We start from the raw sequence: 14,724 nt of genomic DNA on the forward strand, positions 1-14,724 counted from the left end.
CTTCCCATCCACTACCACCATTATTACTTAGCCCCTTCCTCATCCACCCCACCTCTATATTGCACCACTCCATTGTGGCCCGTATTCCCACACATATCTATTCCCTGCCATCATCTCACATACCTCTTCTGGTTCTTGTTGCATTCACACCACATACAGTTTGTAACCTCTAGTCAGTGTTCATATATATTTTCAAGTTGTATTTAATCAATGTATTTGGAACAAAATTTTCACTGCAGATATTTTTAAAACTGAAACCCAGTGTCTTCTTCAAAAAGTAGCATTCCCACCACTCAACTGAAAGTCAATTCTTTCTTCAGAAAGTAACATCCCTACCACAGATTCCTCATTATAAGAAAGACAAACAAGACTTTTTATGGCATCTACATCGCTTTGGCTATCCTCTTCTACCATGCTGGCCTGCTTGTGCCCCCCATTGGGTCCCTGCTGTCTCTGGGGTGTGGCGGGGCATGGAAGTGCTGCTGAATATTCACACAGCTTCCACTTTATTCTGCCTTGGCCCTATTGACAGACTGTGAGCAGAGTCCCTGTTGGAGGCTGGCCTGGTTTGTAGTGGGTACCTTGGGTGCTTACACCTTTTACCAGATCCAGTTATCCCTTATTAGTGAAATGTAGTAGTGTTCTAGCAGCTTAAGCTGATAGAGGTAGCTGTAGCAGAGCAGCTTAGGCTGACCTCCCTTATTAGTGAAATGTAGTAGTGTTCTAGCAGCTTAAGCTGATAGAGGTAGCTGTAGCAGAGCAGCTTAGGCTGACCTAGGAGACATGCAAAGCTCCTGCAATACCACTATAGTTACACAGTGCTTATAAACAAGAAAAGACAATACTCAGTGTTAGCAAAAATAAAGGTAGTTTATTTTAGTGACACAAGGCCAAAAATATCTTAGAGGCAATACTCCTTCTGAAGATAAGTATTATACACAAAATATACACTAGACACCAAAATAAGGTAAGTAATTAGTCATAGGATAGTGCAAACAATAGAAAATACCATAGAATGCAATAGGAAGAAATCGGTCTAGGGACAACACAAACCATAAACTAAGAAAGTGTAATGCGAATCACGAATACCCCTCTAGACAAGTGTAGTGTGTAGAGAATCTCTGGGAGAGTAGGAAAACCACAAAGGTGAGTAAAATACCTGTGAGAAAGTAACCTCTTTCTAGCATGGTTACCCCTACGTTTGGCTTGTTTGTGAGTCTTGTCAGTGCGTTTTGACTGCGTCACTGGGATCCTGCTAGCCAAGACCCCAGTGCTCATAGTGAGAACCCTATATGTCAGTGTGTTTTGTCTGTCTCATAGGGATCCTGCTAGCCCGGACCCCAGTGCTCATAGATCGTGGCCTTATGTGTGTGTAGTAAGTAGTGCTTAACTGTGACACTGAGGCTCTACTAACCAGAACATTAGTGCTTCTGCTCTCTCTGCTTTTTATTTTGTCACTATAGGCTAGTGACTTCATTTACCAATTCCAATTGGCACATTGGACCCTCCCTTATAAGTCCCTGAGGTGCCAGGAGATCCTTATGGGCTGCGGCATTTCTTTTGCCACCCATAAGGAGCTCAGACAAGCCCTTTCACAGGAATGCCACTGCAGCCTGCGTGGAATACTGCACACACTATTTCACACCCATTTTCACTGCACTTAAGTAACGTATAAGTCACCTATATGTCTAACCTTCATTAATGAAGGCTAGGTGCAAAGTTACTAAGTTTGAGGACACACTTGCACTAGCAAAGATGCCTCCATGCAGTCCAGGGCCAATTCCCCAGACTTTGAGTGTGGGGACGCCATTACAGACATGCATTACACATAGGTCAATACCTATATGTAGCTTCACAATGGAAATGCTGAATATGGCCATATGAGGTGTCTTAGGTCAGGGCATTGTCCCCTCCATTCCAAAATTGGTATTAGGGAGTCAATTCCATGCATCCTGGGGGCTCCACTGTGGACCCCCAGTACTGCCAAACCAGCTCTCTGAGGCTTGCACTGCAGCTGCTGCCACCTCACAGACAGGGTTCTGCCCTCCCTGGGTCTGGGCAGCCAAGCCCCAGTGTAGGAGGCTGGCCTGGCTTGTAGTGGGTACCAAGGGGTACTTACACTCTGTACCAGGTCCAGTTATCCTTTATTAGTGTAGAAGAGGTGTTTCTAGCAGCTTAGGCTGATAGAAGGTAGCTATAGCAGAGCAACTTAGGCTGAACTAGGAGACATGCAAAGCTCCTACTATACCACTAGTGTCATATGCACAATATCATAAGAAAACACAATACACAGATATACTAAAAATAAAGGTACTTTATTTTTATGACAATATGCCAAAAGTATCTCAGTGAGTACCCTCAGTATGAGGATGCCAAATATACACAAGATATATGTACACAATACCGAAAATATGCAGTAATAGCAAAAGGAAGTAATGCAAGCAATGTAAAGTTACAGTAGATTGCAATAGGAGCACATAGGTATAGGGGCAACACAAACCATATACTCAAAAAAGTGGAATGCGAACCACGAATGGACCCCAAACCTATGTGAGCTTGTAGAGGGTCGCTGGGACTGTAAGAAAACAGTGAGGGTTAGAAAAATAGCCCACCCCAAGACCCTGAAAAGTAGGTGTAAAGTGCACCTATAACCCCCAGAGAGCACAAAAGTCGTGATAGCGGGTTTCTGCAAGGAAGACCAACACCAGCAAAGCAACCAAAGTGGATTTCCGGACCTGAGTACCTGTGGAACAAGGGGACCAAGTCCAAGAGTCGCGACAATGTCGAGAGTGGGCAGATGCCCAGGAAATGCCAGCTGAGGGTGCAAAGAAGCTGCCACCGGATGGTAGAAGCTGTTGATTCTGCAAGAATGAAGAGGGCTAGAAACTTCCCCTTTGGAGGATGGATGTCCCACGTCGTGAAGAAGCTTGCAGAGGTGTTCCCACGCAGAAAGACCGCAAACAAGCCTTGCTAGCTGCAAGGGTCGCGGTTAGGGTTTTTGGATGCTGCTGTGGCCCAGAAGGGACCAGGATGTCGCCACTTGAATGAGGAGACAGAGGGGGTGCCCAGCAAGTCAGGGAGCCCTCACAAAAGCAGGCAGCACCTGCAGAAGTACCGGAACAGGCACTTAGAAGAGAGGTGAACCGGAGTCCACCCGAAGACACAAAAGGGAGTCCCACGACGCCGGAGGACAACTCAGAAGGTTGTGCACTGCAGGTTAGAGTGTCGGGGACCCAGGCTTGGCTGTGCATAAAGGAAATCCTGGAAGAGTGCACAGGAGCCGGAGCAGCTGCAAAACGCGGTACCCAGCAATGCAGTCTAGCGTGGGGAGGCAAGGACTTACCTCCACCAAACTTGGACTGAAGAGTCACTGAACTGTGGGAGTCACTTGGACAGAGTTGCTGAGTTCCAGGGACCACGCTCGTCATGCTGACAGGTGACCCAGAGGACCGGTGATGCAGTCTTTTGTTGCCTGCGGTTGCCGGGGGAAGATTCCGTCGTCCCACGGGAGATTTCTTCAGAGCTCCTGGTGCAGAGAGGAGGCAGGCTACCCCCAGAGCATGCACCACCAGGAAACAGTCGAGAAGGCGGCAGGAGAAGCGATACAAGGTTGCAGTAGTCGTCTTTGCTACTTTGTTGCAGTTTTGCAGGCGTCCTGAGCAGTTAGTGGTCAATCCTTTGGCAGAAGGTGAAGAGGGAGATGCAGAGGAACTCTGATGAGCACTTGCATTCGTTATCTGAAGAATTCCCCAAAGCAGAGACCCTAAATAGCCAGAAAAGGAGGTTTGGCTACCTAGGAAGAAGGATAGGCTAGTAACACAGGTAAGAGCCTATCAGAAAGAGTCTCTGACGTCACCTGATGGCACTGGCCACTCAGAGCAGTCCAGTGTGCCAGCAACACCTCTGTGTCCAAGATGCCAGAGATCTGGAGCACACTGGAGGAGCTCTGGGCACCTCCCCTGGGAGGTGCAGGTCAGGGGAGTGGTCACTCCCCTTTCCTTTGTCCAGTTTCGCGCCAGAGCAGGGCTGGGGGATCCCTGAACTGGTGTAGACTGGCTTATGCAGAGATGGGCACCATCTGTGCCCATCAAAGCATTTCCAGAGGCTGGGGGAGGCTACTCCTCCCCAGCCCTGACACCTTTTTCGAAAGGGAGAGGGTGTAACACCCTCTCTCTGAGGAAGTCCTTTGTTCTGCCTTCCTGGGCCAGGCCTGGCTGGACCCCAGGAGGGCAGAAACCTGTCTGAGGGGTTGGCAGCAGCAGCAGATGCAGTGAAACCCCGAGAAAGGCAGTTTGGCAGTACCCGGGTCTGTGCTAGAGACTCGGGGGATCATGGAATTGTCTCCCCATTGCAAAATGGCATTGGGGTGACAATTCCATGATCTTAGACATGTTACATGACCATGTTCGGAGTTACCATTGTGACGCTACACATAGGTAGTGACCTATGTATAGTGCACGCGTGAAATGGTGTCCCGCACTGAGAAAGTCCAGGGAATTTGCCCTGAATGATGTGGGGGCACCTTGGCTAGTGCCAGGGTGCCCACACACTAAGTAACTTTGCACCCAACCTTCACCAGGTGAAGGTTAGACATATAGGTGACTTATAAGTTACTTAAGTGCAGTGGTAAATGGCTGTGAAATAACGTGGGCGTTATTTCACTCAGGCTGCAGTGGCAGGCCTGTGCAAGAATTTTCAGAGCTCCCTATGGGTGGCAGAAGAAATGCTGCAGCCCATAGGGATATCCTGGAACCCCAATACCCTGGGTACCTCAGTACCATATACTAGGGAATTATAAGGGTGTTCCAGTATGCCAATGTGAATTGGTGAAATTGGTCACTAGCCTGTTAGTGACAATTTAGAAAGCAGAGAGAGCATAACCACTGAGGTTCTGGTTAGCAGAGCCTCAGTGAGACAGTTAGTCATCACACAGGGGAACACATATAGGGCACACTTATGAGCACTGGGGCCCTGGCTGGCAGGGTCCCAGTGACACATACACTAAAACAACATATACACAGTGAAATATGGGGGTAACATGCCAGGCAAGATGGTACTTTCCTACACCCAGGAAGGCAGAACAAAGCATTTCATCTGAGAGCAGGGTGTTGCACCCTCTCCTTTGGAAATAGGTGTTACAGGCTGGGGAGGGGTAGCCTCCCCCAGCCTCTGGAAATGCTTTGAAGGGTACAGATGGTGCCCTCCTTGCATAAGCCAGTCTATATCGGTTTAGGGACTCCTAGTCCCTGCCCTGGGGCGAAACTTAAGTGGAATGACCACTCCCCTGTCCATCACCACCCCAGCGTTGGCTGCCAGAGCTCCTCCAGTGTGTCCCAGACTTCAGCCATCTTGTTTTCCAAGGTGTGGGGACACTCTGAAGGCTTCTTAGTGGCCATTGCCAGCATGTGATTTCAGAGACCCCTCCTGATAGGTCCATACCTGATAAGGTAGACAATCCCCGTCTGAGGGCTATAATGGGTATCTCCTGTGGGCTTTCTTCTGATTCTGCTTGCAAGTTTCCTTCAGGAATACTCTACAACAACTTCAGACTGTTCTGACCTCGTGTAGGAAAGTACCATCTTGCCTGGCATGTTACCCCTATTTTTACTTGTATGTCAGTTTGTTCTTGCCTGTCTCACTGGGATCCTGCTCGCCAGGACCCCAGTGCTCATAGTTTGTGGACTGAATGTGTTCCCTGTGTGGTGCCTAACTGTGTCACTGAGGCTCTGCTAACCAGAACCTCAGTGCTTAGGCTCTCTCTGCCTTTACATTTGTCACTGCAGGCTAGTGACCATTTTTACCAATTCTGATTTGCACACTGGAACACCTTTATAATTTGCTAGTATGTGGTACCTAGGTACTGTAGGAGGCTGGCCTGGCTTGTAGTGGGTACCAAAGGTACTTACACCTTGTGCCAGGTCCAGCTATCCCTTATTAGTAGAATAGAGGTGTTTCTAGCAGCTAGGCTGATAGAAGGAAGCTATGGCAAAGCACCTTAGGCTGAATTAGGAGACATGCAAAGCTCCTACTATACCACTTATATCATATGCACAATATCATAAGAAAACACAATACACAGAGTTACTAAAAATAAAGGTACTTTATTTTTATGACAATATGCCAAAAGTATCTCATTGAGTACCCTCAGTAAGAAGGTAAGTAATATACACAAGTTATATGTACACAAACCCAAAACAGGTAAGTAATAGTAAGAAAAGTAATGCAAACAGTGTAGAATTACAATAGGATGCAATAGGTGAAGATAGGTCTGGGGCAACACAAACCATATACTCCAAAAGTGGAATGCGAATCAAGAATGGACCCCAGAACTATGGGAGCTTGTAGAGGGTTTCTGGGACTGTAAAAAAACAGTCAGGGTGTCCAAGATACCTGTAGGAAAGTACCACCTTGCCTGGCATGTTACCACCATATTTCACTGTATATATGTTGTTTTAGTCTATGTGTCACTGCGACCCTGCCAGGCAGGGCCCCGGTGCTCATAAGTATGTTCCCTGTATGTGTTCCCTGTGTGATGCCTAACTGTCTCACTGAGGCTCTGCTAACCAGAACCTCAGTGGTTATGCTCTCTCTGCTTTCCAAATTTGTCACTAACAGGCTAGTGACTAAATTTACCAACTAACATTGGCATACTGGTACACCCATATAATTCCCTAGTATATGGTACTGAGGTACCCAGGGTATTGGGGTTCCAGGAGATCCCTATGGGCTGCAGCATTTCTTTTGCCACCTATAGGGAGCTCTGACAATTCTTACACAGGCCTGCCAGTGCAGCTTGCGTGAAATAACGTCCACGTTATTTCACAGCCATTTACCTCTGCACTTAAGTAACTTATAAGTCACCAATATGTCTAACCTTCACCTTGTGTAGGTTGGGTGCAAAGTTACTTAGTTTGTGGGCACCCTGCCACTAGCCAAGGTGCCCCCACATAGTTCAGGGCAAATTCCCCGGACTTTGTGAGTGCGGGGACACCATTACACGCATGCACTATACATAGGTCACTACCTATATATAGCGTCACAATGGTAACTCCAAACACAGCCATGTAACATGTCTAAGATCATGGAATTGTCACCCCAATACCATTCTGGTATTGGGGGGACAATTCCATGATCCCCCGGGTCTCTAGCATAGTACCTGGGTACTGCCAAACTGCCTTTCCGGGGTCTCCACTGCAGCTGCTGCCAACCCCTCAGACAGGTTTCTGCCCTCCTGTGGTCCAGGCAGCCCTGGACCAGGAAGGCCGAACAAAGGATTTCCTCCAAGAGAGGGTGTAACACTCTCTCCCTTTGGAAATAGGTGTCACGGCTGGGGAGGAGTAGCCTCCCCCAGCCTCTGGAAATGCTTTGATGGGCACAGATGGTGCCCATCTCTGCATAAGCCAGTCTACACCGGTTCAGGGATCCCCCAGCCCTGCTCTGGCGCGAAACTGGACAAAGGAAAGGAGAGTGACCACTCCCCTGACCTGACCTCCCAGGGGAGGTGCCCAGAGCTCCTCCAGTGTGTCCCAGACCTCTGCCATCTTGGAAAGAGAGGGGTTTGTGGCACACTGGACTGCTCTGAGTGGCCAGTGCCAGCAGGTGACGTCAGAGGCTCCTTCTGATAAGCTCTTACCTCTCTTGGTAGCCAATCCTCCTTCCTTGGTAGCCAAACCTCCTTTTCTGGCTATTTAGGGTCTCTGCTTTGGGGAATTCTTCTGATAATGAATACAAGAGCTCACCAGAGTTCCTCTGTATCTCCTGTAGGAAAGTACCATCTTGCCTGGCATGTTACCCCCATTTTTCACTGTATATATGTTGTTTTAGTTGTATGTGTCACTGGGACCCTGGCAACCCAGGGCCCCAGTGCTCATAAGTGTGCCTGAATGTGTTACCTGTGTAGTGACGAACTGTCTCACTGAGGCTCTGCTAATCAGAACCTCAGTGGTTATGCTCTCTCATTTCTTTCCAAATTGTCACTAACAGGCTAGTGACCATTTTTACCAATTTACATTGGCTTACTGGAACACCCTTATAATTCCCTAGTATATGGTACTGAGGTACCCAGGGTATTGGGGTTCCAGGAGATCCCTATGGGCTGCAGCATTTCTTTTGCCACCCATAGGGAGCTCTGACAATTCTTACACAGGCCTGCCACTGCAGCCTGAGTGAAATAACGTCCACGTTATTTCACAGCCATTTTTCACTGCACTTAAGTAACTTATAAGTCACCTATATGTCTAACCTTTACCTGGTAAAGGTTAGGTGCAAAGTTACTTAGTGTGAGGGCACCCTGGCACTAGCCAAGGTGCCCCCACATTGTTCAGAGACAATTCCCTGAACTTTGTGAGTGCGGGGACACCATGACACGCATGCACTACATATAGGTCACTACCTATATGTAGCTTCACAATGGTAACTCCGAATATGGCCATGTAACATGTCTATGATCATGGAATTGCCCCCTCTATGCCATCCTGGCATAGTTGGCACAATCCCATGATTCCAGTGGTCTGTAGCACAGACCCTGGTACTGCCAAACTGCCCTTCCTGGGGTTTCACTGCAGCTGCTGCTGCTGCCAACCCCTCAGACAGGCATCTGCCCTCCTGGGGTCCATCCAGGCCTGGCCCAGGATGGCAGAACAAAGAACTTCCTCTGAGAGAGGGTGTGACACCCTCTCCCTTTGGAAAATGGTGTGAAGGCAGGGGAGGAGTAGCCTCCCCCAGCCTCTGGAAATGCTTTGTTGGGCACAGAGGTGCCCAATTCTGCATAAGCCAGTCTACACCGGTTCAGGGGACCCCTTAGCCCTGCTCTGGCGCGAAACTGGACAAAGGAAAGGGGAGTGACCACTCCCCTGACCTGCACCTCCCCTGGGAGGTGTCCAGAGCTCCTCCAGTGTGCTCCAGACCTCTGCCATCTTGGAAACAGAGGTGCTGCTGGCACACTGGACTGCTCTGAGTGGCCAGTGCCACCAGGTGACGTCAGAGGCTCCTTGTGATAGGCTCCTTCAGGTGTTGCTAGCCTATCCTCTCTCCTAGGTAGCCAAACCCTCTTTTCTGGCTATTTAGGGTCTCGGTCTCTGTCTCTGGGGAAACTTTAGATAACGAATGCAAGAGCTCAGCCGAGTTCCTCTGCATCTCTCTCTTCACCTTCTGATAAGGAATCGACTGCTGACCGCGCTGGAAGCCTGCAAACCTGCAACATAGTAGCAAAGACGACTACTGCAACTCTGTAACGCTGATCCTGCCGCCTTCTCGACTGTTTTCCTGTCTGTGCATGCTGTGGGGGTAGTCCGCCTCCTCTCTGCACCAGAAGCTCCGAAGAAATCTCCTGTGGGTCGACGGAATCTTCCCCCTGCAACCGCAGGCACCAAAAAGCTGCATTACCGGTCCCTTGGGTCTCCTCTCAGCACGACGAGCGAGGTCCCTCGAATCCAGCGACTCTGTCCAAGTGACTCCCACAGTCCAGTGACTCTTCAGTCCAAGTTTGGTGGAGGTAAGTCCTTGCCTCACCTCGCTGGGCTGCATTGCTGGGAACCGCGACTTTTGCAGCTACTCCGGCCCCTGTGCACTTCCGGCGGAAATCCTTTGTGCACAGCCAAGCCTGGGTCGACCGCACTCTAACCTGCATTGCACGACTTTCTAAGTTGGTCTCCGGCGACGTGGGACTCCTTTGTGCGACTTCGGGTGAGCACCATTTCACACATCCTTGTAGTGCCTGTTTCTGGCACTTTTCCGGGTGCTACTTGCTGCTGAGAGGGCTCCTTGTCTTGCTCGACGTCCCCTCTCTCTTCTGGTCTAATTTGCGACCTCCTGGTCCCTCCAGGGCCACAGCAGCGTCCAAAAACGCTAACCGCACGATTTGCAGCTAGCAAGGCTTGTTGGCGTTGTTTCGGCGGGAAAACACTTCTGCACGACTCTCCAAGGCGAGCGGGATCCGTCCACTAAAGGGGAAGTCTCTAGCCCTTTCCGTTCCTGCAGAAACCTCAGCTTCTTCTGTCCAGTAGAAGCTTCTTTGCACCCGCAGCTGGAATTTCCGGGGCATCTGCCCATCTCCGACTTGCTTGTGACTTTTGGACTTGGTCCCCTTGTTCCACAGGTACCCTAGATTGGAAATCCACAGTTGTTGCATTGTTGGTTTGTGTCTTTCCTGCATTATTCCTCCAACACGACTTCTTTGTCCTTAGGGGAACTTTAGTGCACTTTGCACTCACTTTTCAGGGTCTTGGGGAGGGTTATTTTTCTAACTCTCACTATTTTCTAATAGTCCCAGCGACCCTCTACAAGGTCACATAGGTTTGGGGTCCATTCGTGGTTCGCATTCCACTTTTGGAGTAAATGGTTTGTGTTGCCCCTATCCCTATGTTTCCCCATTGCATCCTATTGTAACTATACATTGTTTGCACTGTTTTCTAAGACTATACTGCATATTTTTGCTATTGTGTATATATATCTTGTGTATATTTCCTATCCTCTCACTGAGGGTACACTCTAAGATACTTTGGCATATTGTCATAAAAATAAAGTACCTTTATTTTTAGTATAACTGTGTATTGTGTTTTCTTATGATATTGTGCATATGACACTAGGTGGTACTGTAGTAGCTTCACACGTCTCCTAGTTCAGCCTAAGCTGCTCTGCTAAGCTACCATTATCTATCAGCCTAAGCTGCTAGACACCCTATACACTAATAAGGGATAACTGGGCCTGGTGCAAGGTGTAAGTACCCCTTGGTACTCACTACAAGCCAGTCCAGCCTCCTACATTGGTTGAGCAGCGGTGGGATAAGTGCTTTGAGACTGCTTACCACTCTTGTCATTGTACTTTTCATAAGAGAAAAATATACAAAACAATGTCAGTGTATATACACATAGCCAAAAAGTTTTGCATTTCCTCTTTTCACTCTTTTCTAAGTGCTGAAAAGTACTTCTAAAACTTTCAAAAAGTTTAAAAAGTTTTTTCTGTCTTTCTAAAAAGTTCTGAAAACTTTTTTCTCTTTTTCTATCACTTTAACTCTCTCTAAAAATGTGTGGCACAGGCCAAAATGTTGATCTGTCCAAACTTGCATATGATCACCTTAGCTGGAAAGGAGCAAGGAGTCTCTGCATAGAGAGAGGTTTGAGTGTAGGGAAGAATCCTTCTTTGGAATTATTGCTTAACATGCTTAGAGAACAAGATAAGGCCATAGGGGCCACATCTGTTGAAAAGGTAGCAAATGGTTCCCAATCTGATCCAGGGACTCCCCCAGGAAAAGATTCAGGAAAGTAACTTCCTAGCCTGCCCGTTACTAGACAGTCTAGCATAGTTGGTAATGATGATGAGCCACACCATACAAATAGTGTGGTCTCACATCATAGCAAAAGCATTTATTCTCACCATACTGGTAGTGATGTTTCTGTTAGCCAAGCTGTTAGGGTGGCTTCTGTAAGGGACAGGTCTCCTTCTGTTCATTCTTCTGTGTCTAAGAATGTCCCTCCCACCAACCCTGATGACAGAATGTTAGAGAGGGAACTCAATAAGTTGAGGGTGGAACAAACCAGACTGAAGCTTAAAAAGCAACAGCTGGATTTGGATAGACAGTCTTTTGAACTAGAGAAAGAAAGACAGAAGTTGGGTTTAGATACCCATGGTGGCAGCAGCAGTATTCCCCATAGTCATCCTGCAAAAGAGCATGATTCCAGGAATCTGCACAAGATAGTTCCCCCTTATAAGGAGGGGGATGACATTAACAAGTGGTTTGCTGCACTTGAGAGGGCCTGTGTTGTACAGGATGTCCCTCAAAGGCAGTGGGCTGCTATCCTATGGCTATCATTTAGTGGAAAAGGTAGGGATAGGCTCCTTACTGTAAAAGAAAATGATGCTAATAATTTCCAAGTTCTTAAGAATGCACTCCTGGATGGTTATGGCTTAACCACTGAACAGTACAGGATAAATTTCAGAGAGACCAAAAAGGAGTCTTCACAAGACTGGGTTGATTTCATTGACCATTCAGTGAAGGCCTTGGAGGGGTGGTTACATGGCAGTAAAGTTACTGATTATGACAGCCTGTATAACTTGATCCTGAGAGAGCATATTCTTAATAATTGTGTGTCTGATTTGTTGCACCAGTACTTGGTGGACTCTGATCTGACCTCTCCCCAAGAATTGGGAAAGAAGGCAGACAAATGGGTCAGAACAAGGGTGAACAGAAAAGTTCATACAGGGGGTGACAAAGATGGCAACAAAAAGAAGGATGGTAAGTCTTCTGACAAGGGTGGGGACAAATCTAAAAATTAGTCTTCATCAGGCCCACAAAAACACTCTGGTGGGGGTGGTGGGCCCAAATCCTCTTTTAATCAGAACAAGGAAAAGAAACCATGGTGCTATTTATGTAAAATAAAAGGCCACTGGACAACAGATCCCAGTTGTCCAAAGAAAAGCACCAATGCTCCTACCACTACAACCCCTACTGCTACCCCTAGTGTCCCTACTAATAGCAGTGGTGGTGGGAGCAAACCTACTAATAGCCAATCCAAGGGAGTAGCTGGGCTCACTATTGGTAACTTAGTTGGGGTTGGCCTTGTTAGGGAGGCCACAGAGGCTGTGTTAGTCTCTGAGGGGGCTATTGATTTAGCCACCTTAGTTGCTTGTCCCCTTATTATGGATACGTACAAGCAACTACCCCTAATAAATGGTGTTGAGGTTCAGGCTTACAGGGACACTGGTGCCAGTGTGACTATGGTCATAGAGAAACTGGTCCACCCTGAACAACACCTACTTGGTCACCAGTACCAAGTAACTGATGCTCACAACAACGCACTTAGCCACCCCATGGCTGTTGTAAATCTCAACTGGGGGGGGGTTACTGGTCCAAAGAAAGTTGTGGTAGCTTCAGATTTACCTGTAGACTGTCTATTAGGGAATGATTTGGAGACATCAGCTTGGTCAGATGTGGAGTTGGAGGCCCATGCAGCAATGCTGGGCATCCCAGGGCATATTTTTGCTTTGACAAGGGCTCAGGCCAAAAAGCAAAAAGGACAGGGAAGCTTGGATCCTGGAACAATGGACCAAGTGCTCCCTAAAGCTAGGGCTAGTAGAAGCAAACCACTTCCTACTATCCCTCCCTCTACAGTGGATTCTACTTCTGAGGAAGAAGAATTCCCTCCCTGTGCAGAACCTACACCAGAGGAGCTGGAAGCAGACACTGCTGAGCTTTTGGGTGAAGGGGGGCCTGCCAGAGAGGAGCTGAGTGTGGCACAGCAAACCTGTCCCACATTAGAGGGTCTCAGACAGCAAGCTGTCAAACAGGCTAATGGGGATGTCAGTGACTCAAACAGAGTTTACTGGGAGGACAACCTCTTGTACACTGAGCATAGGGATCCTAAACCTGGAGCTGCCAGGAGATTAGCGATTCCTCAGGAGTACGGAAAGTTCCTCCTAACACTGGCACATGACATTCCCCTAGCTGGGCACCTAGGACAAATGAAAACTTGGGACAGGCTTGTTCCCCTGTTTCATTGGCCTAGAATGTCTGAGGACACAAAGGAATTTTGTAAGTCCTGTGAAACCTGTCAAGCCAGTGGCAAGACAGGTGGCACCCAAAGGCACCCCTTATTCCACTGCCTGTGGTTGGGGTTCCCTTTGAAAGGGTAGGGGTTGACATAGTTGGCCCCCTTGACCCTCCTACTGCTCCAGGCAATAGATTTATCTTGGTGGTAGTGGACCATGCCACAAGATATCCTGAAGCTATTCCTTTAAGGACCACTACAGCACCTGCAGTGGCAAAGGCCCTCCTGGGAATATTTTCCAGGGTGGGCTTCCCAAAGGAAGTAGTATCAGACAGGGGAAGCAATTTCATGTCTGCATACTTAAAGGCCATGTGGAAGGAGTGTGGTGTAACGTACAAGTTCACAACACCCTATCATCCACAAACAAATGGACTGGTGGAGAGATTTAATAAAACTCTCAAAGGCATGATTATGGGTCTCCCTGAAAAACTCCGCAGGAGATGGGATATCCTTCTACCATGCCTCCTTTTTGCCTACAGGGAGGTACCCCAGAAAGGAGTGGGCTTCAGCCCCTTTGAACTTCTTTTTGGACACCCTGTTAGGGATCCACTCACACTTGTAAAGGAGGGTTGGGAACAACCTTTAAAAGCTCCTAAGCAGGATATTGTGGATTATGTACTTGGCCTCAGATCAAGGATGGCTGAGTACATGAAAAAGGCCAGTAAAAACCTTCAGGCCAGCCAAGAGCTCCAGAAGCAATGGCATGATCAGAAGGCTGTTTTGGTTCAGTACCAACCAGGGCAGAAAGTGTGGGTCTTGGAGCCTGTGGCCCCAAGAGCACTCCAAGATAAATGGAGTGGACCCCACACAATTGTTGAAAAGAAGGGAGAAGTCACCTATTTAGTTGACTTAGGCACTGTCAGGAGTCCCCTTAGGGTGCTCCATGTCAACCGCCTGAAACCCTACTATGACAGGGCTGATCTCACCCTGCTCATGGCAACAGATGAAGGACAGGAAGAAGACAGTGATCCTCTACCTGATCTCTTCTCTTCCACAGAACAAGATGCTCTGGTGGAAGGTGTAGTTTTGGCTGATTGTCTTACTGCTGAGCAGAAAGACAATTGCATAAACCTCCTAGATCAATTCTCTGAACTCTTCTCTACTGTGCCAGGTACCACTTCTTGGTGTGAGCACACTATAGATACTGGAGACAGTTTACCTGTCAAAAGTAAGATCTATA

At 48.0% G+C, this 14,724-nt stretch overlaps 1 protein-coding gene across 1 annotated transcript in view; it reads right to left on the reverse strand.

The window, feature by feature from the left end:
- ROBO3 (roundabout guidance receptor 3) overlaps window positions 1-14,724 on the reverse strand; it is a 639,417-nt gene that overhangs the window by 98,253 nt on the left and 526,440 nt on the right. The gene's annotated exons all lie outside the window — the stretch shown is intronic.

The sequence above is a fragment of the Pleurodeles waltl genome, chromosome 3_1 (genome assembly GCF_031143425.1).
Source record: "Pleurodeles waltl isolate 20211129_DDA chromosome 3_1, aPleWal1.hap1.20221129, whole genome shotgun sequence".
NCBI lineage: Eukaryota > Metazoa > Chordata > Amphibia > Caudata > Salamandridae > Pleurodeles > Pleurodeles waltl.